Source organism: Pezoporus wallicus, unplaced genomic scaffold (assembly GCF_028554395.1).
Source record: "Pezoporus wallicus isolate ANWC-B61680 ecotype Strahan unplaced genomic scaffold, APGP_CSIRO_Pwel_v1 contig_14383, whole genome shotgun sequence".
Classification (NCBI taxonomy): domain Eukaryota; kingdom Metazoa; phylum Chordata; class Aves; order Psittaciformes; family Psittacidae; genus Pezoporus; species Pezoporus wallicus.
In genome coordinates, this window is record NW_026635896.1 from 30,040 (window position 1) to 49,033 (window position 18,994).

The following is an 18,994-nucleotide window of genomic DNA, read 5'->3' on the forward strand; positions in this document are numbered from 1 at the left end:
GTGTTGCATAAAGACGACGGTGCCATTTCCCTCATCCTATTTTACTGTGCTTTCTCTCCCAGATTGAGTCATAAATGGAAGAAGAGCGCTTACTCTCTGCTCGCAGGACTCGCTGTGGGGCCCTCGCTTCCCTGCGGAGCTGAGAGCGCGGCCGTGGCCATTGGATTTCCCTGGGATCCGGCTGGAAATAGTGCTGCAGACCCGCAGAGGGCGGTGGAGCTGAGGGAATCGCTGCCTGCGCTGCTGGCCCCGGGGCTGCAGGGCTCAGCCGCGCTACCGGCTCGGGGGTTCAGCCTGGATCTAGCCCCGGGTGCCCAAAATGAGGTGAAATTCCCGCATTCCTAGGAAAAGAGGAGCGGTGTGGGTGCAAGGTGAAGAGCGATGAAGAAGGGAGAGTAGGGCTGCGGTGAAAGGTGTAGGGAAAGAAGCAGGGAGAAGAGCACAGCCCATGGATCCCATGGAGGATGCTGTTAGAGGTGGTTTAACCATCCAAAAGCGAAATATTTTGGCTCTCTGGCGTGTATTTGTAACGAGACACCAGGCTGGTGGTGTCTTGGCCACCACAGAAGGGACAACCCCAATGCAGGGAGCCTCAGCTTGTGTCGTGGCAGGGGGATGCTGTGGTTAAAGCTGCTTGGGGTGGGCTTGGAGTGCTGGTGTTTGCCTCGGTGGGTGTTTGGCTCTCGGGAGGCAGAGGTGGAGGTGGAGCAGGCAGGAGGTGAATCATCCACTCCCGTGCCAGCTCCTGCCGTGGGCTTGCCCGATCCTGGGTGGTATTTGCTTTACTCCGTGCTCAGCCGTGCCCCGAGGGCAGAGACGTTTGCCGAGGGCTGAGCCCGGGCAGGAGGAGGAACGAGGAATGCTCGGAGCAGGGCTGGCAATGGGGGTTTGATGTTGTTTTCGGTTTTCGCCTGGAAGGTGTTGGAAGGGGATCAGTGGGGGAAAAGGTGGGAGAAGGCCAAAGAGGGAGGTGCTGCCGTGGAGCTTGCTAGAACCATCAAAATGAGCTGGAAATGGAGCTTGTTCATAGGTTTGGTGGGGCCAAGGCAGCCTTTGAGGGTGCAAGAGGCTGCACCCACCCATGTGTACTGCTCTTCTCATGGAATCACAGACTTGTGATTGGAAGGGATGTAAACATCACCCAGTTCCAACCCCTGCCACGGGCAGGGACACCTTCCACTAGAGCAGCTTGCTCCAAGCCCCTGTGTCCAACCTGGCCTTGAACACTGCCAGGGATGGGGCAGCCACAGCTTCTCTGGGCACCCTGTGCCAGCACCTCAGCACCCTCCCAGGGAAGAGCTTCTGCCTAAGAGCTCATCTCAGTCTCCCTTCTGGCAGGTTAAAGCCATTCCCCTCGGCCTGTCCCTACAGGCCCTTGTCCAAAGCCCCTCTCCAGGTTTCTTGTTGGCCTCTTCAGGTATCAGAAGACTGTTATAAGGTCTCCTTCCCAGTTTGCTCCCTCAACGCAGGATCTAATCCTCAACACATCACAACGGGGCTGGCGTTATCTACTGGGATCATCAGATTTCACGGCCTAAAGCTTCCCTGACCAAACCAGACCTCCCTGAAGGAAAGAGGCCAACAAATGGGAGGTGATGAGCAGGTTTGAGTCTCATCTCACAGCTTGGGCCCTGCTCACTGCAGTGGTTTTCACTCAGAGCCGAGCAGCCATGAGGCTGTGTTTCCTACTTGATCTCAGGAGCACAGCTTTGTGCTTTACGCTCTCCTCTTTATCGCAATCCCTGCAGGAAAACAGCCATTTCTCAGCGACGCCCCAATCCTTTATTTCCCCCAAGTTCACCAGCAGCTCTGGTGTTCCTACTATGCTCTTTGCCGGATGGTTGAGAGCATCTGTGCTGTGCCCAAGTACCGGAGAGACCGGTGGGACTGGTAAAAGGGCTGGTGATGCTGTGGAACAAGAGTTCAGCGCTGTGAACTCAAGCTGCCCATGGTGACATGTCAGTTCCCAGGTGCTAATAAAGTTAGCAGGAAAAATGGGAGGAAAACCGAAGTGGAGAGGAGCCAGAGGCGGTAGGAAGGGTGTGAATCCAGCTGGCACTTGCTTGGGCTCGCCAAAACTGCAGGTTCTGTTGGCCAAATCGTCCTACATGGGGTAGTACAGAACAGAGATGTGTCTGCTTTTCCTTGCAGGAAAAAAATAAGATGGTAAAAAGATGGCTGGGGGAGGATGTAGATTCTGGAGGAGCAGAGCCAGGAGCCTGGCTCCATCGCATGGCTCACGCTTCAGGAGCTTCAGCAGATACCATGCTGAAAATGCTGCTTTTTCCTTTCTAAATTGGCAAAAAGAGGTGATTTCTCTAAAGATCCTGGGCTGGGAGGCTCGGCACAGCTGTGTTTACAGCAGCTATTGCTGTGGAACAGAGGAAGCCATGGATGTCAGTTTGCTCTGGGGTATACCAGATGTGCCATGCCTGGGAGCTGGTCCACGGAATGGTGCTGGACAATGACACCCCCAGACCACACAAGTTATTATGGCAAAGTCTGTATGAGCTGTGGAGGGGGAATCCATCTTCCCAGCAGGGTGCAGCCAGTTGAGATGTGCTGCAGGGCAGCAGCTCTCCAGGGTGGCTGGAGATCTGTCAGTCCTTGGGCAACCCCCCTACCGTGATGAAAGTTCCTCCTTTCTTCTCCCACTTTTGGGAAGTGGGAGAGCACTTAGGGGTCCTTTCCATTTCTCTCTTCAGTTTTCCTGGTGGGGAAGCAGGCTGCAGAGGGAAACTGGCTTGGGAAAAAATACCTGGAGCCCTCTTTAAATATTTGTTCCTGGCTGCAGATGGAACTAGTGCCCATTCAGGACTTCTTTACAGCCCAGCAAGGCTTTTTACCCTCAAAAAAAAAAAAGCAACTTACTGCTTTCTATTTCACCCCATTTTCCACACAACATTTGACGTAGATGTGAGCTCACCTCATCCGAGGCATTTCCCTTACCCAAGGGCAGAGCAAAGAGCACAGAAAGGGGAACTAAACAGGATCATAGAACCACAGACTGGTTTGGGTTGGAAGGGACCTTAAAGTTCACCCAGCTCCAACCCCTGCCACGGGCAGGGACCCCTTCCACTAGAGCAGCTTGCTCCAAGCCCCTGTGTCCAACCTGCCCTTGAACACTGCCAGGGATGGGGCAGCCACAGCTTCTCTGGGCACCCTGTGCCAGCACCTCAGCACCCTCACAGGGAAGAGCTTCTGCCTAAGAGCTCATCTCAGTCTCCCCTCTGGCAGGTTAAAGCCATTCCCCTCGGCCTGTCCCTACAGGCCCTTGTCCAAAGCCCCTCTCCCAGGTTTCTTGTAGCCCCTTCAGGCACTGGGAGCTGCTCTAAGGTCTCCCAGCAACCTTCTCCAGGTTAAGCAAGCACATCAGTCATCTTCCTTCTGCCATTGGCTCCACTAATAGCTTCTGGCACTACACAGTGTGCTTGTTTGGTGCTGCTGTACCCTGTAGATAGCACCTTAGTAAGTAAGAAACTATTCATGTCACAGAGCTGCTTTTCCTGGAGGCTGGTGCTTTTCTCCTGAGATCACACCTTGGGGGGTGGTGAACTTTGGTGTACACTGCAGCCCTCGTGTGTGTGCACAGGTGGGTGCCGTGTCCTACACCTGACCCACGCAAACCACACTGGAAAAATTCAAAGTCTGATGCAAAGGGAAAAATGGATTCAAGACCCTGTTACTAATCTGGGTCCTGGGTTTTCTCCAGTGAGTAACAGAGTCCAGACTCTCCTCTTTCTGATCCCAGACTGGTTTGGGCTGAAGAGACCTCAAAGCTCATCCAGTCCCAACCCCTGCACAGGTGGGGACACCTTCCACTAGAGCAGCTTGCTCCAAGCCCCTGTGTGCAACCTGGCCTTGAACAATGCCAGGGATGGGGCAGCCACAGCTTCTCTGGGCATCCTGTGCCAGCGCCTCAGCACCCTCACAGGGAAGAGCTTCTGCCTAAGAGCTCATCTCAATCTCCCCTTGTCCTATTGCTACAGTCCCTGATGAAGAGTCCCTCTGCAGCATCCTTGTAGCCCCCTTCAGACACTGGAAGCTGCTCTGAAGTCTCCATGCAGCTTCTCTTCTCGAGGCTCTATAGCCCCAGTTTTTTTCAGCCTTTGTCTTTTAAAACACAACATTACTTTTCTGTTTGCAGATGGGGCTGTTGGGCAGATGTGAGTAGAGGTGACTCATCAGGTAGGGGTCCTGCACACTACACAAAACCCATCTTTCTTCCGCCAGCTTTCACCTGCAGCACCAGTTCCTTGCCAAGTGCCTGAACACACCACCAAGGGAACTGTTTACTGCAATAAAGGAAGCTTTTCCCTTCTAAGCGTTTATTTGCCATCACTTTAAAGTTATTACCTTCCTCCTAAACCTGCAGCTGCCCAGAACACGCAGGAGCCGGGCCCTGGCTGGTGACCGAGGGTGCCGATACCTGCCCGCGCTGGGAGCGTCTCCCTGGGACGTGCGGCGCTGCAGGAAGGCCGGGAGGTGCCAGGCGGCTGGAATGAGCGCTGCAGAGCCAGCGGCGGGGCAGGACAAGTCAGGACAATGCGGCTGCTGCTCGAATCCGCTCTGAGGTCCCTTTTATCTCCCCGAGATGGTACAAACCGCCTTCGCCTCGGCCGAGCTCAACCCGGCGGTGGTTGTGAGCGGTGTGAAGGGCTGGAGATGGTGGCGGTGGGGTGCCTGTCACCACAGCGCAGGCCCTGAGGGGCCTCCCTGCGCCATGTCCATTGCCAAGGTGGCTCCCTCACAGCGGACAGGGCCCTTGTGGGAGGCTACGGTGCTATCCCTGCCAGCCGACCCGGGGGCCTGGCATGTGGCCGGGGGCCGCAGGGCTGGCAATGGGGCCGGGGAAGAGGTTTCTGGGCAGTTTAGGGTCCCGGGCCCGCCGTGCAGTGGCCGCTCACACCTCCGAGCCGCCTCGCCCGGAGGCCGCTCCCTCAGAGCCGAGCGTTGCCGAAGTCTCTCCGGGCCAAGCCGAAAGCGCCCGAAGCAGCGGCCTCGCCGCTGCCGAAAGGTTCCGAAGAGCCCCGAGCGCCTCCCGGCTGGGCGGGAATTCCTCATCCGAGTCGGTCCGAAGTTTCCCGAAATCCCTCACGCCCCCTGTCTCCGGAAAGAGCCGATATTTCCCGAGCGCTGGGGTCACGGGAGGTGCCGGGCCGAGAGGGGAGGGAGGGGAGAAGGCGGAGCGGTAGAACGCGTGCGCCCGCGAAGGTCTCCGGAAGAAGCCGAGGTTTCCCGAACGCCGCTCGCCAGCGAGCGGTTCCGGAAAGAGCCGAAGGTTGCCGAGCGCCGGTGGGCCGAGCGGCTCCGGAGCGGCCCGAAGGCGCCCGAGCGTCCGTCCTGCCGGACTGCTGGAGGCGGCCGCAGCGCCATGTTTGATGCTCCGCTACTTCAGTGAGGAAAATCCGCCGGCATCGCCCGAGAGCCGCCACCGCGAAGGGCTCCGCTGCCCCCGGGGAGGGGGACCGAGACCCCCCGCCGCCGGCGGCTCATGAGCAGCGCGGCCTGAGCCGCCTCCCCCCCTCCCCTCCCCGCCGGCCCCTCTCCCGTCCCCTCCCCGCGCCGAGCCCTCCGGGAGGCGCGTTGTCACGGAGACCGGCGCCGGTGCCGGCCCGCCGCGCTGCCCCGGCCGCCGTACCGGCCCCCGGCCCGCTCCCCGGCTCCCCCCCGGCCCCGGCCCCGCTCCCCGCCGGGGGGTGGTGGCTCCGCTTGGCGATGAGTTTACCGCAGAAGGCGGCTTTGAAACCCGGCGCGGCGGCGGCGGCGGGGACCGGCCCCGGGAGCGGGGCGGCGGCGGCAGCAGCGGCGGCGGCGGGGCCGCCTCCCCCCCCGGCTCCCCCTCACCCGGCGGCGGCGCCGGCGCCTCACCCCAACATCAGGGCCTTGCCGCCCCAGCCGCCCCAGCAGTATCCTTTGCCCAGGGGGGAGAGGGAGGCGGGGGGCGACAGCCCCTTCCCCACAGCGAGCGGGGCCCGGGGTGGGGGGCTCGGGGCCGCGGGGGCCCCCTCAGCCCCGGGGTGTGTGTGTGTGTGGGGAGGGGGCGTCCCGCGGGGGGTGGCGGTTGGGGCCCCCCGCTCCTTTTTGTGTGTGTTTTGTGTGTGTTTGTGCCCCCCCCCCATTGCAGAGGGGGGGCTGCACCTGCTGGGGTGGTGCGGGAAAGGGGGTGTCTTACCCCCCCCCTTTGCTCATGAGCTGCTTTGGGGGTTCACCCCCTTCCCCTGGGGAAGCAGAAGGTCCCTCAACCCCCTTCCACACCCCCCCCCCCCCTTCCGAGCAGCGGTGACCCCCAAGGGTAAACTTACACACCCCTCCTCAGTCGTACCTGCGGTGCTCTCAGGTAAGTGCTTTGGCTCTGTTGTTTTCCAGGCGGGTTCTCCCAGCCGGGGGCCGGTTTTCCTGGGATTCCTTTCTTTTATGGCCATTTTTGTTTTGTCCTCCTCGGCCGGTGCGGATGAGGCGCGGGCAGAGCGTTGTGCTTGAGAGCGGCTTCACACGCGTGGTGGGGAAGGGAAGGGAAGGGAAGGAAGGGTCCCGCGGCAAGAACCCCACCGCAGAACGGCCCCTGCTACAAAGAGAGGCCGGCGGCGGCGGAGAGTGTTTCTTAAAGGTCTTTGCTTCGCTGCTGCCACTAGGCCCCAAGTCAGGAGGGAAATACTGCAGGGATCAGCAGGAAAGTGGGGTGAGGTTTTGTTCCCGTCCCGCAGCATCCCCTGGCAAACTGGCTCTTCTCTTCCTGCCCCCCAAACTGGAGGTTTTAATGGTGGTGGTGGTGGTGGGGGAAGCGTGAATGCAAACCACACTTGGGGGAAAATCTGCTCTTATCCAGGAATGGTGTGGCTGTGTCGGGGCCGGCAGCACCAAAGAGGGTGCTTCGCTGTTGGTCGGTGGCAGCAGCTTGGGTTTTAAGAGGGTGTTTTAGCTGCTGAGGGCTTTTCCAGCCGTGTGAGGATGCCTGTGCTCTTCAAGAACAGTGCTCCCCGTGTGCAAGCGTCTTCTTGCTCTCACTTTCATTTTTGAGGTGGGAAAACCAAGCCCTTCTCTAATCAGTTTAGGTCCATTGTTTTCTCGAGCTTCCGGCAAGAATCGGTCTTGCCATGACAACAAATGCGTTGCTTAAATCATGAGACTGTTGACGTTAGGGATTTGTTTGGGTCAAGTGAAAAGCCTCGCCAAGATTTCGGAGTGCCACGGAGGGACGCGCTCTCTGCCGGGTCCTCTTCTGGAATTCCAGCCTGTGCTTTAGGGGGGAAAGAATGAAGTGGGAAGGTGCTGTCATTGCAGAGTCAGCGGGGTGGTGGTGAGTAAAAGTGTTGCTCAGGGGAAATTTGCTCACTTTTGAGTGATGTGCCAAGTGTTACAGTGGGAATGCCGGCCAGTGAGCCTGTGCTCAGCTGACCTGCCCTGCAAGGTGCTGGTTTGTCTGGAAAGGATCTCTTTTAACAGGGAATGTGACACTTGGGTGCCTTGGCAGTTGCAGTGTGCCTGGCTCTAGGGTCAGGAGTCTGCTGGGCTTTCCGAAGTGCTTGATTTGAAGGAATCAGTAAAAACACTGTGGAGGGACTTGAATCCTTCCCCGTCGTGGTTGGGGGTGAGCTTGGTGGTGGTTTGTGAGAGTGGCTGTGCTGTTGTAGCTCAGACTGGCGGATGCCGTGGCTTTTGGTGGGTGTTGTCACAAGTCGCCTTGCACACGTAAGGGGTGAAGCTGGGGCTTACATCTGAGTGCAGCCTGAAAGTAAAAAAGCTTGGAAGGAGCAGGCGAGACCCCAAAGGAGCTGGAGGTGTTTGGGGACCCAGCTGGACACTCGGAGCAAGAGGTAGAGAGGAATGGAGGAGTACAGGGTAGATGTGAGGAATTGGCATTATAGGGGTGGGGAGGTTAAAATAATAAAGTCTAATATTTATTTCTAGCCATGCCTGTTTGGAAACACACTGTTTGACCCACAGTAAATTTACAACCCCCTGCTCTGTGCCTGTGGCGTTGACAAACCCCTCCATGTGTTCTTGGTGCCTTTTCGGTGTTGGGATGTCCTGGTGAGTTTGAGCCTCCGCTGCAACTCCTGTTGGCTTCCAGGTAGTAAACAAAAGCTGTTACCTCGCAGGAGCGAGCGTGGGGAGCAGAGTTCAGCTCTGATTTACTGGAGTGCAGAGGGTCATCCGAGTTCAGCCGTATTTTTAGCTCTCTTGGGTTTCTTTCTTTTTTTTTTCCCTTTCTGTTTTGATCCGACTGTTGAGGCAGCAGCGTTCTCCTCCAGCAGACACAGGCAGGTTGCAGGTTGCTTGTGGCGACTCGGAGCGAGCAGAGCACTGCGAGGTCTCCTCTTCACAGCAGCACAAGGGTTTATTTGTTGATGTGAAGGATTACTGTATGTTAATAGGTAGGTTGAGGCTCGGAGTTGGGCTTCCATGTGGTGAACTTTGTGTCTTTGGGAACACGTGTGGGTTTAGTACTTCATACGTCGTGAAATGAAATGTTATCTGTGTAACTGAGGCAAAGAACTGTGTGAGAGGGAACTGTGCATTTGGGGAAAGGAAAAGAAAAATACAGGGGGAAGAAGGGATTTAAAAAATACATACATTTCTTGAAGGGAAGTGAAGCTGGAGAGTGACGGACATGAAGAACAGAAATGTTTTGATGGGAGTTTCATTGTGTTATGTGCTGAATAGGAAATTAATGGGAGCTGCTGTAAGACAAGACAGAGCTTTGAGAAAATTCCTCAACTCAGTGGCTTCAAGAAGGTAAATTCCCCTTGTAGAAGTAAGTTGGGATAATTCTGTGGCTGTGGGAGTGGTGAGTGTTCAGTTGAACCTGGTTTCAGGCAGGAATTGTGCTCAGAAGTTGTCAGCATAGATGCTGTGACCCTTGTCTGGGGGGATGAGAAGGGTGTAACTGAAATGACCCACAGAGGGATATCACCAACAATAAATCCCACCTGCCCACCTCTGCTTTGGCTTTTGGACACCTCTGAGGAAGAAGTTCCAGATGGAGTTGATTGTTCTGTAGTGAGATTTGTTCCATAAAAATGTCAAGGAAGGTCCCTCTGTATTCTTCACTTGGTGCTGCTTGTGACACGTGTGAAACCACACCGTGTTTCTTTACTCTCCCTCACACTTTCACCTTAAAGGATTTGTGTGTGTTGCATTAAGCTCGCTCTTTACAAAGTCCCCACATTGGAAATGAATTCTCTGGGTTGGTATAATCAGGTCACTGGTTTCCTCGCAGCCCTGGCCTGGATGTGGGCAAACATTGGGCTGTGAAGGACAAACTGGTGGACAGGGGTGAGCTCCATGTCTCCTGGCCCTGCAGGGTTAATTTAATGCTCGACCTGGGAGCCAAGTTGGAGCCATCATGGGCTCTGGGCTGGTGTCAGTAGGTTTTTGTTTCCTTTTCCAAACTTCCTTATGTTTGGAGAGAGTTCAGCTTCCTGGCTGTTGATGGGCTCTGTGCAGGGACCAGTAAACTTGACCTTAATCTATCGCTGTGGCTGTTTCAGTGTGGGATTGGGTATCTCTGGACATGCGTGTTTTTCTGGTTACTGCAGCGAGGTGATTGTGGCAGTTTCAGGGTGGGTTTTAACAGAAAGTCATTGAAAATCCTTCTTCCTCCAATTTAATTCCATTGCTGAGAAGCGGAGAGGAAGGGTCAGTGTTTGGAGGGGGGGTTCTATGTGAGGTGTATTGTTGCTGTGCATGGAATGTGGGGTTTGCTGATGTTGCCTCAGGACTTGAGTGTTGCCTTTAATTCTTCTGGGTTTGTTTTAGCTAACTGTGCTGTAGTCCCTTTCTGAAAGCAGTGTGCTGCTTCCTGCTCTGATGAGTGGCATCTTCCGGATGCAAGCAGCTTCCCAAAGCCTGGGATAAGTGCAAGAGATACAGGATCACTTCTGGGAATGCAAGAGACTGTGTGTGAAGTCAGGATGAGTTTCTGGCCGCACTTACCTGGTGTACGGGGCAGGCCAGGTTGTGCTGTTGGAGCAGGCATGTGTTGATGATCTTCTGGTTAAATTAAGACTGTTGAGGAGGATTTGGGTACGTGGGGTTTTCTGTCTTCTCTTAGTAGAGCAAAGAGTTGAGCTGGAGGGGAAGCGGCTAAGGATTTCTCCAAGGAGAGCATCTTCAGCACGCACTAAAGGATCAGGGTCTCTGGGTTGCTGTGGTACCCCCAGTGCCATCTTCCCTCCCTGCTTACTTCCATTGCAAGTGCCTCTTTCTGGAGCGTGTGATGCACCATCTCTGCTGCCTGGAGTTTAGCTGGTGGTGGGTTTGAAGATGAAGACTCAGGGGTCAGAAAGCTGCTTGAGCATTAAAGTCAGGTTGAAGAGCACGCTGGTGGCTTTTGTGTGAAGCGCTGGGCCCCCCTGCGCCTCAGGTGGATCTGCTCCGGCTTCTGGGCAGCTTTGACATTGAACTGGAGCTAAAACGAGGGCATGGTTGGAAGTCCTCTTCCAGATGTCAGTGGCAGCTGCTCGCCAGGAAGGGTGTTTGGAGCCTTCTGGTCAAGAAAGGGAAGGAGTGGCGAGAGGTGGGCAGGAAGGGAGGAGCGGGGCTGAGATCAGAGGTGTTCTTGCTCTCTGCTTTTCTGAGTTCAGGAGTGAGCTTTCTGAAAGCACGGCTGGACGAAGGGGAGGAAGAGCAGCGGTGTTGCCCGAGAAGTGTTTCCATTTGGGACTGTCTGAAGCTTTGGAGATTGTACAACTTGGGAGGGAATGCAGCAGGAGGGAAGCTTTGAAAACATGGAGGCTTTCCCTGTGGTAGCAGCTCTTCTGCAGGGGAGGAACAGGAACGGGTTTGTGAGGGTATTGCCAAAAAAATTAAGTGCTTTTAGACCTCTCTGCCATCTCCCCTGTTGATGTTCCCCAGCCTTGGCACATCTTAGCGTTCTCTCCAGCAGAAATAGCTTTAACTTATTTAATGACAAAAGCTAATCATGTTATAGCGCAGATATGTCACTTTACCGGCTTTGGGAGACTTGGAGAGAATGATTCTTCCAGCAGTGTGATTTCATACAGCTGATTTTCCCCTCATCTGAGGACATGATTGTGTGGCTTCTCTTGCAGAAGCCTGCAGGAGAAGGTTACTTCAGCCATTTCAATATATACGAATTTAATGTGCAGTGCTGATTTTGGAACCCAGTCTGTGTTTTTAGCTATGCTGAGAAGTCGGTGAGAGAGTAATAGGAGACTTGGAACAGATAACTTCCCTCTCAGATGTTGGGATGTAGCAGGATTTTCAGCTCTGTGTGTGGGTTTCTCTGTCACCTGAGGGCTGAAAGGCTTTTCCGTGTTCTTAGCAAACACTGGGATGTGTGGAGCTGGTGCATTTCCTCTGTTTTTGTTACAGTAAGTTAGTGAAGCGCTCTCTTCAGCGGTCGTAAGTAACCTGTATTTTCTTTCTCTCCCTAAGCCAGCAGTTTCAGGGCTGGTTAAGTGTCAAGTTCAGTTGTGTGTAAATCCGCTGATATGATTAGAGTTGCTGGAATTTTTACTCTGGGGAATTCCAGATGGGCAGTAGCACTGTTGTTCAGGCGTTCTTCAGGAGGAAACTTCATCTGTGTCTGCTGGCAAAGGCTCTTCTGGAATGAGTGGGGAACAGCAAAGCAGTGTTTGTTACGGGGCATGGAGATGTGGGTGCAAGAGCTGTGCACCCTGGGGTCTGGAGGAGCTAGGGGAACTCATTCCTCTTTCTTTGTTCTAAGGGAACAGTTGCTGTGAGAAGTCACAGCAACTGTGTTTTACACTGGGTGGCAATTTGAAGAGCTTCTCCTTTCCAAACTCCACTTGGTTTTGCCTCTCAGATAGGAGATGATGATGTGGAACAGCTGGAAGAAGAAAATAGAATGTGTTCTTAAAAAAGGAAAGGATCAAAGGGAGAGAGCAAAATGAACTTTTAGGCTAGTGAAATTTTCTGGTACATGTTATTCTTATGTTTTATTATATACGTTTGGAAGGTGTCCCAGAACACACGCTTCCTTCTCGTAGTAGGTGATGGCACGCTGTTGCTGATGGGACTTGAGTCAAATTGCTGCTGGGCACGTAACTGGGTTAATGGGACAGCGTTTTTCCTTCTTTCCTGAAAGGAAAACAATATACTGTGTATTCGGATTGTACGTAAGAATTGTTTGTACCTTTATGTGCTGTGCAGTCATATGAGGGGGAGAGGAAAGGCCAAGTTTCCCCACACCAAGATTGTATCAGGTTTAAAGCAATTCTGCTACCACAAATAATACGTTTCTCTTGTGTGTCCTTTATCTGGTTGAGAGTGAAACTATTTCTAGAGCCTGAAATATACCTGGAAAAAAGGCAGAGTGGCTTCTATAATGTGCATCTTGAAAGGAAGCATATCCAGTCCTCGACTGATACCTGTAGCCTTCTCCAAAGCTGTCAGTGAAGGGTTGAAATGGGTCAGGACTTGTCGAGATGTGTGGAGCAGCTGCTCTTTCCAAGTGGTTGAGCTCAGCAGGAATGAGACTCTTGTGCTCTGCATGGGAATAACTCAGTCAAAGTCACAAACACAAACCCCAGCCCTGCTCTCACCCTGTCACTGGGGGAATGGGCTGCCCATGGTACGGCCTCAGGGTGGTGGGCAACGAAATCATGCTGCCAGGCTTTGAGTTTGCTCTTGATGCTGTGAAAACACCGAGCCAGGAAGAGTTAATGCAGTTAAAGATCTTAAATAACGCAGATTGTCCTGGGTTTGGAAAGCTTTTGGGAGGTGGAAGCTAATAAACATTGCATCAATTCTCTCTTTTGGGTTGTGATGGTGATTGTGTGTTTGTGTTTTGGTGTGATGTGAGGGTGACTGTGTGGAGTTACTGAATTAATAGGAGTAGTCAGATTTAAATGTCGGCCCTGCTGGTGGCATTTGGAAATCCATTTGAACTAAAGCTATGGCTGCGATAATGGTGGTCTGAAAAAGAGATTTCCCTCTTTTATGCCTTATTAAGAAGTCGTAGAAGTCACTGGGCCTTGAAACCAGCATTTTTCTGGGCTTATTTTGCTCAGCAGTGACAGAAGTCTTCAGTCTTTTCAGACTAAGCCAGAGACTCTTCCTACAGGTATCAAAGGGAAAGATTTTTTTAGTGATACTACTTGCAGCTTTGTTTTTTGAGTCAGCCACTGTCTTTGAAAGGCTCCCAGCATCCCGAGGAAAGGCCTTCTCTGTAGGAAATGTGCATTTCCACTCTGCGGCGAGATTTGTCCTTCTGTCCTTGGGCTGCCAGGAGATTTTCGGCAGATCTGTCAAGTCTGATGTGAAATTCAGAATGGAATCTGGTCTGAAGTCTTGAATTCGTGTTTGCGGTGATGAAGATGCTGTAGGCTTGACACTGGGCACTTTATTTTGCAGCGTGCAGCTGACGAATTGGACGGGCTCAATAACTATGGTACATCTGAAAAGGAAGCTGGCAGGGTGCTATAGCAGAGGGTATGTAACCTCTACTGCTCATTGAGGGCAAGTCAAGAAATCAAAATGCATTTAAAGCATCTTTGTTGTGACTTCTAAGGTGAAGTTCATGGTGCATCTCGCACACTGGAGCGCGCTGGGAAGGGGGTTTCAGCAGTTGTGATTCATGCCCAACTTCAGCATGGAAATGCTCTTGTGGATGTACTTGAGCCATTGAGACATCTTTGAGCTCAGCTTGGGGTAGAATGCAAAGTTTGTGTGGCCCTTTCTCTCCACTGCTTACACATGTACAAATGCTGGTTACTGGACAGGCTCTCTTTGAATAGTTCATTTTTATGGGCTCTGTGTTTTGTATTGGAGGTTTGTGAAGTAATTCAGCTGTCAACCTGTCTGACTTGGGTTTTCTGCTTTCCTTCAGCATTATTGTGTTTTACAGTGTATTTCAAAGTGCTTTTATGGCTGTCTCTTCAAAAGAAACCAGATCTAATTTTTGTGGATATGCAAATATAGCAAAGTGTGATTTTTGATGAGCTGAAGCTGTTCAGCTTAATTGTATTGATCACATTCCAAACCATTTTATAAATTGAAACAAAAGTTCATCTGCACAATAAACTGTGTTTAAATAACTGGTGCTGAGCTTGTGCACTAAGTTGAAATTGGAATATTCCTATTCCCCCCCTCCAAAACTTAGGTTTCTATTGCAGTGTCTGTGCAGCAGTACCTGGTGTTGCCGGCATGCACCCAACCAATTGTTGCTGCACTTGGCACAGTCCCCTCGCTGCTCGCTGAAGCCAAAGCTCACTTTATCCACTCAGGCTGACATTAAGATCATTAAATAAATGAATGAATTGTCCTGTCACCAAATTCCCTACCTGGCAGCTGAAGAACATGTGAGTTTTATAGCCTGGACCTGTTTCCAGAATGGCTTGTTGAATGGCCTCGATGTCAGTAGTGGGGACAGTCGGCAGAGAGCTTTCTAGTGAGATGTGAGTGCCTTGCTGAGAGTTATGGTGTGGAGTGGTTCAAAAGCCTGAATGACCAGACAGCTGATCATCCCAGAGGAGCATTAATTAACCTGTGGAGGGTGTGTAGAAAGAACCTGGAGCACAGCAATAAAACAAGAGAGCAGGAGAGCACCGAGGAGGGTGGAGAGCTGCTTCTCCGTTGGCAGTGCAGGTCAGCCTTGCTGTTTGGAAGGAGTTTGTCAGGGGAAGAACGCAGCCAAGCTGGGACGTGTTGAAAGCAGCGATAACTCTTGGTCTCCATCAGGGAGTTTGCGGTCTTGCTGGTTGAGCTAAAAGGTCACTCAGGGTTTGGAAGCTCTTGGAGAAGTCTGCTGAACTTCCACCTCCAGGAGGAGAAGGTTGAAAATACTTCCTCAAAAGAGGAGAGTTCACTCGTCAGGCTTGGACCGATTTTCCTTGTGGTCTAGCTCTGTCCTTGGGTTTATGATGTTGCTGTTAAGGTGGTGGTTTTGCTTAGGAACGAGGGACGTAAAAGATCTTGGGCATCAGCGCTTGCAGCACGTGGGTCAGAAATGTCTCTGAATTGCAAAGGAAAAAGAGGAAGTGTATTGGGGCCAGCCTGTTGGTGGCCTGGAGAACTGTGTATGTGCAGGCTGCTTGTGCTGCAGCTCCCGGTAGCGTCAGGAATGCCCTGCAACAGGAATGTAAAATATGTGACGTGGTTCATTCCTGTTCTGAAGTGTAGCAAAATGTCAGCATTCGAGACTGTATCGAGTGCTCTCAAACTGGAGCAAATCCTTTTCTTGGTCTTCTGTTTTGCCTCTTCCCCATACGTTAGTGTTTGTCTTCATGATAGTTTGATAAAAGGCTGTAAACCAGCACTTGTAAAACAGGCAACAACCTGCCCTTGAACACTGCCAGGGATGGGGCAGCCACAGCTTAACTGGGCACCCTGTGCCAGCGCCTCAGCACCCTCCCAGGGAAGAGCTTCTGCCTAAGAGCTCATCCCAGTCTCCCCTCTGGCAGGTTAAAGCCATTCCCCTTGGCCTGTCCCTACATCCCTTGTCCCAAGCCCCTCTCCAGGTTTCCTGCAGCCCCTTCAGGCACTGGAGCTGCTCTCAGGTCTCCCCTTCAGGAGCCTTCTCTTGTCCAGGCTGCCCCAGCCCAGCTCTCTCAGCCTGGCTCCAGAGCAGAGCTGCTCCAGCCCTCGCAGCATCTCCATGGCCTCCTCTGGCCTCCCTCCAGCAGCTCCACGTCCCTCTTGTGCTGCTGCCCCAGAGCTGGATCAGGGCTGCAGGGGGTTCTCCCCAGAGCACAGCAGAGGGGCAGGATCCCCTCCCTGAGCTGCTGCTCACGCTCTGGGGGTGCAGCCCAGCACAGGGGGGGGTTCTGGGCTCAAGCGCTCACTGAAGCTGGGTCATGGGGAGCTTCTCCTCAACCCGTGTAGGGCATCTCCATCTTCCTGCCTCACACCTACGGGCTCATTCAGCTGTGTAGCGTTGCTTCAGAGGCCACTTTGCACTGTAAAGAGAGAGATGAGTGCTTGGAAGTCTTCCTCGTTGGCCACGTGCAGCAGATTCAGCTTTCCCTCTGTGTTCTACATCTGTGCTTGTGGCCTGAATTCAACAGGCAGGGCTAACAGAATTCAACCCAGGATTTCTCTTAAGTGAAGGACACTGAGACTCATTTACTGCTCATCTTCAGACTCTACTGGGATAAATATATTGTTTATTACTTTCTCTTGAAGCACCCTGTAGAGGTGTGTGTAAGGATGCGATCGAGAGTCCTTAGGAGGAAAAATAGAATGTGTGGAGGATTGGACGAAGGAGACACTGAGCTCCCATCCAGCCTGTATTCTTCATAGCAGCCTTCCTGTATCTGAAGGGGGGCTATAGGGATGCTGGGGAGGGACTCTTCATTAGGGACTGTAGTGACAGGACAAGGGGTAACGGGTTAAAACTTAACCAGGGGAAATTTAGATTGGATGTAAGGAAGAAGTTCTTTACTGTAAGGGTGGTGAGGCACTGGAATGGGTTGCCCAGGGAGGCTGTGAATGCTCCATCCCTGGTGGTGTTCAAGGCCAGGTTCGATGAAGCCTTGGGTGATATGGTTTAGTGTGAGGTGTCCCTGCCCATGGCAGGGGATTGGAACTGGATGATCTTAAGGTCCTTTCCAACCCGAACTGCTCTATGATTCTTTAAGTATGGTTTTGTGCAGCAGTGTAAGGTGTATTGCATTGTCTTCCCAAGCTGCCTGCTTCCTCAGGCTTCCTGTTTGTATGACACAGGATTTTAGCTTGGATAAAGTCATATGAGCTCTGCATGTGGCAAGAGAGTACTTAGGATTTCATTTCATTTCGATAAACCGCTGAAATAAAAGTCATGGACGAGGGAGAATCACGAGGCCTTACAGGACTGGGAGTCAAGATGAGCATTAACACTCTTGAGAAGCAAACTGCTGGAGTTTATTGTTCAGCAGAGGGCAGGACCATGGGTCTGGGTGACAGCGCTGCTGTCTCTGTGATGCTTCCTGACAGATTGACCAGCAGAGCATCACGTTTTCCCATGAAGTCACAGCATGAAGTACTAAAGACACGGTAGGGAATGTGGCAGAGTGGATGAGATGGTAAAGTACTGGGCTGTTTGATATTCCTGCTTGTCATACAGAGAGAAAGCCTGCCTTGGAAATACATGGTCAGTGCTGGAGGGTCCTGATCCTCCTATAGAGGAGAGGTGTGTGTGGGTTGTAGCTCTGTAGTAACTTATTTGTGGGGTTAAGGTACAGAGGTTGAGGTAAGTTAATGGCATGCATGGGAAGATGAAAAGAATAAGCTGCCTTTTAGGACATTACAGCCATTTAGACTCTTGGGTGATTATCACCACCACCAGGCCTGCAGTACTTGTGTCTGTATCAGGAACTTTGTTTTCCAGATACAGGTAATTGCTGGTGGTAAAGGGAAGCTGGAGACATGAGGTTTGACTTTCTGGATGCAGTCTGAGGGAAGGTGGACTGTAACCCCCACAGGGAGTTTGTTCCAGGCTGTAGCTGAATAAAGGCTGAATAGAAGCTTGGTTACTTATCTCTGTGATGAGACAGATTCCTCCTGGTTTACTCTCTTCCGTGTGTTGTTTTAGTTGTGTCATCTGTCCCTCTGTGCTTTGTCTGTTCAGACTTCAATGTTCTTAACTGGTTTTGTGTTTGCAGGATATAGTCAGTGTGGAAGTGACTGTGTGTGTGTTAAGTAACTGCTCTGAAGGAATAAAACTCCAAAGCCACAAAGCAAACAACCCCAATCTTCTCTTGGCGAGGCTTTAGAAATGGAGAGATTGCTGTGCTGGTAGGGTCAGTGCCCAGCTCAACACCCAGACCCCAATGCCTGTTTATTGGGTTACCTGGAAGCAAACAGTGGTGAAGCAGGTCAGTGCCACTCAGTGAGCACGCAGGCAGCCTTCACCAGGCCAGAAACTGCTCTTTCAGCCGCTGATCAGGGGACAGAAGTGTGCAAATTTGGGGCTGTTTGTTGTCTTTGAAGTGGGATTCAGTTTGTGAGTTTTGAGTGTGGTGGTGTGAATTGTCTTAAGCTCAGTATTTGAAATACAGAGGATTTGACAATAACCCCACCAGCAGTTGTGTTGCAGAATGTGAAGGGTGGAAGGTGTTCATGGCTGTAGCTCTGCTCTCTTCTTGACTTTATTAAATACTTTAATAATAAATTAATTATTAATTTGTTATTACTTTATAATTCTTTAATTAAATTTTACAATAATTAAATACTTTAATAATACTTTATTAAAACTACTATTTTTTCTGCCAGACTAGGTGTTCACAGGCATCTGATGCAGCCAGAGGCCTGGAGGACAGCTGAGGAGCCATACCTATTACTTCTGGACTATACCAGAAGCCAAAGTAATTCCAGAAAGGAGTGGGCTGGTGCGTGTCACTGAGCTATGGCCAAGATCAAAACCTGGTTCTCCCGTGGCATCTCCTCCCAGTTGCTCCTAGTGGTCCCTGTGGAGCTGGCTGGCTTGCAGCCTTGCTTTGTGTGTTCTCACAGCGTTTAACAAGCCATTTGCTTAGTCCTGATCTTGGGTAGCTGCTATTCAGGGAACCCTACTGCTGTCACTTATTTTCCCCCTTCAAAAAGCGATGATGGAGAACAGCAATTGTCATACGTTCTGCTCAGCCATTGCCATGTGTCAGGTTTGCCTGTATCACCCTGGCTCTTCCTCAGCCACTGCTTGGGACTGTTGTGGGTGTGATGTTTCTTCTTGAGTGCTTATATCTTATAGAGATTCCTGCATTCCCTCCCCTTTCCATCTTCTTTTCCTGAACAGTGTAGTTCATTCTCTCTGAAGTCTCCTCCATGTTCGCTGGGAGTGATGTTTCCAGCCTGGCTTTTGAGGCCAGGTTGAACACAGGGGCTTGGAGCAAGCTGCTGTAGTGGAGGGTGTCCCTGTCCGTGGTAGGGGGTTGGGACTGGATGAGCTTTAAGGTCCCTTCAACCCAAACCACTCTGTTATTCTATGCCCACCTCTGGCCTGGGATGAGCAGCTTCCCTCTTCCTTGGTGATGTTTGCAGTGAGTTTGCTCTGTGGCCTTGCTTGATAAAGTGACCCAGGAATTTTTCC

The 18,994-nt window shown here is 52.1% G+C and overlaps 1 protein-coding gene across 13 annotated transcripts in view; it reads left to right on the forward strand.

Moving 5' to 3' along the window:
- Positions 1-5,501: 5,501 nt before the first annotated feature.
- Positions 5,502-18,994, forward strand: part of EIF4G3 (eukaryotic translation initiation factor 4 gamma 3) — a 149,524-nt gene continuing 136,031 nt past the window's right edge. For 11 of the 13 annotated variants that reach the window (XM_057398548.1, XM_057398549.1, XM_057398551.1 and 8 more), the window contains exon 1: positions 5,751-5,909. The gene's annotated coding sequence lies outside the window, so the exon portion shown is untranslated. Of the gene's footprint in view, positions 5,910-18,994 lie in introns of all 13 variants that reach the window. The other 2 variants (XR_008970803.1, XM_057398558.1) reach the window with 2 other exon arrangements.